Below are 3,117 nucleotides of genomic sequence, written 5' to 3' on the forward strand. Positions count from 1 at the left end.
AATCTCCCAGTTGAAACGAGTTGCACGAAGAGACTGGGGTATGAAATTCTCAGCAATGCGAATAATATACAAAGGTCTTTTCGTTGCGATAATGACTAATGCTGCAGGAGCATGGTTTGACCTGCTCAATGAACTGCACTGGAAAAAGTTGAACGCGGCCCAGAGAACAATTCTAATTGGCGTAGTAGGTGCATATCGAACGGCCCCAACAGAGGTCCTACCGATAATTGCCGGCGTTCTCCCGATAAGATACGAGATGCAAAAGAAACGTTATGCGTACTATGTACGAAAAGGCATAACTTTCACTTTGAACGAGTTTGAATTCAACTCGAGAGATATCGAGGGAGGTTCAGACCAATGGAATCGGCTCCTTAAGGAAGCCGCCATTAAAAATATCGTTAAAGAACTTGAGAACAATTGGCAGAGAGACTGGACAAACTCAACGAGGGTTACCAGAAAATTTCTGCCAAGTGTCTGTGATAGGAAAAAGTACACCTGGATTACTCCGAATCACTACACAAGCCAGTTCCTAACGGATCATGGCAGGTTTGCGTTTAAACTAGCTAAACTTGGTTTAAGAGAAAGCAGCAGCTGCGAATGCGGCGAAGAAGCTGAAACAGGTGAACATGTGTTAATGGAGTGTCCGAAGTGGAATACACTAAGGTGCAATCTCCGAGGTATCTTGGAACAACAAGGTTACTTGTGGCCAGTTGAACTAAAGGTACTGATGAAGAAGGAGATATACGATAAATTTGAACGTCTGGCAATTGATATAATTCATGCCAAGGAACATGCGGGAAGAGAGAGTGATTAATTTCAACTCTTTTCCCAACCGGCCGTGCTTGTTACCGGCCGCAAAGAATAGTGCGGACGTAACTCATCGCGCGTCGTAAAAGGCGACCAAAGAGAGGGGTTTGTCTGGCTTGATGATTAGATAGAATCATTATACAGGCACTCGCACCTGAGTCTAATGGTACCACGGGGATCGGGTGCCCACTTGGACTTGTTTTTTGCTCCGGCAAATTACTCGTTCTTGTCCGGTCATCTGGTGTTGGACTCGTGGGGGCCGTGGTTAAAAGCTCACATCGCTTAGAGCAAGATGATGGAGAAGAAGCTGAGTCAACGTGATCAGATTTCTTCAAAATTGTCGACGTGTGAGTTGCGGTATAACAACTCGGGCAGGAACCTGCATAGTTCCTAGGGTTTGGAAAGCGCCCGCCTTTGTCGGAGGTCTATGTAAGTTCTATCTAAACTTCATAGAAAACGGCCATTTCTATTTGAAGTGAGTGTCATCGTTGTAGAAGATGATTTGTTTGAACGAGCAAGACAGTGAGTGTAATGAATCAAATTGCGTATTACTGAAAATAGAGAAAATATGTTGAACGAGGACTAACGTCTATAGGAGTCAAACCGTTGGTAAGTCGAAAGGCCAGGAACGACGGAACAAGGCTCAAAATACTCTAAATTAAGTAATTTTAACCGATTATCGCATTTCCCGCTGTCCCTATCTACTTGAGTGGTCTGGGTAAGATCTTGGAAAGAATGATGGTTGAGAGAATGTTAAGATGCATGGATGGAAAATGGAATGAATGTCAGTATGGGTTTATGAAAGGGAAAAGTACGGAGGATGCATGGTTGAAATTGAAAGAAATAGTGAGTGAATCGGAAAGAAAGTATGTGATTGGCGTGTTTGTTGATTTTAAGGGTGCGTTTAGTCATGTGTTGTGGGATATTGCGTTAGAGAAATTGAAGAATGAGGCTGGCTGTGTGTATGAGGATTTGCGAATGTGGAAAAGTTATTTCAAAGAAAGAATGGCATGTATGACAAATGGAATGGATGAGGTTGTAAGAATTTGTGAGAGAGGTTGCCCACAGGGATCCGTCGGTGGACCTTCTGTGTGGAACTTGGGTATGAATGAATTGTTGAATCTGTTGAATGCATTGGGTGTGAAAGTGCTTGCGTTTGCGGATGATTTGGTGGTGATTGTTGAAGGTGATACTAGAAAGGCTGTGGAAGGAAGAATGAGTATAGTGATGAAACCAGTGTATGAGTGGGGAAAGAAAGTAGGTGTGGATGTGAATGACAACAAGACTGAGTGTATGGTACTTAAGGGCAGTTTGGAAATGTTGAATAGAAGGGTATATGTTGAGGTGAGTGAGAATGAAAAGAGAAAATTAAAGTTTGTGGAGAGTTTTGAGTATTTGGGTGTATTGATGAGTGTTGACATGAAGTTTAGAGTGCATGTGAATAGAATGAGACAAAAAGTGAATGGTGCTATTGGTATGCTACGTCGTGTGTTAAGGAAAGACTGGGGATTAAAAAGGTGTGTCATGAAAACGGTTATGAGTGGAATGATGGTGCCTGCGACTATGTATTGTGCGATTGTATGGTATGAATTGTTGAATCTTAAGACTGTGTGTGTAGAATTGAATAGATGTCAGCGTGTTTGTTTGTATGCGTGTACAAGAGTGTGTAGAACGGTCTCCACGGTGGCGATGCAAGTTATCTATGGATCGCTTCCGTGGGATCTTGAATGTAAGAAGAGAGCGAATTGGTATAAGGTGAGGAAGAGTATTGAAATGAATGAGATGGATCTGATAAATGATGATGATATGAACGATGATATGAATGTGATTGAGAGAAAGGAGTTGGTAAATGATAGAGCGCATGATGTATGGCAGGTAAGATGGAATGATAGTGATAAAGGTAGAGTGACGTTTAAATGGATAAATGATGTTAGATTTGTGGGTAAATGTAAATTGTTTGATCCAGGTCTGAAGGTGACCTACTTGCTGACAGGACATGGGAGTCTTAACGCCTTTCTTCATTCGAGGAACTTGGCGCGCTCCCCGTCCTGTCCGTGTGGTTTTGCGAATGAAGACTGGGTGCATGTGTTGTGTGATTGTGATATGTATGCAAGATTTAGAGATTTGGAGAGTATGAATGTAACTGGAGGACCTGGAGAATGGAATGTGAGTGGTGTGCTGAGTAAGAAAGAGTATTATGATTGTTTGTGTGAATTTGCAGAGCGTGCATTTAAGATGAGAGCTTGGGTAATTGCGAATGCGTGAATGTGGAGATAAATGTGTGAATGATTCAAGTGTGTATATGTGAGA

Source organism: Leptopilina boulardi, unplaced genomic scaffold, assembly GCF_019393585.1.
Source record: "Leptopilina boulardi isolate dan_hultmark-lab unplaced genomic scaffold, ZJU_Lbou_2.1 LbouV2_9, whole genome shotgun sequence".
NCBI classification, from domain to species: Eukaryota; Metazoa; Arthropoda; class Insecta; order Hymenoptera; family Figitidae; genus Leptopilina; species Leptopilina boulardi.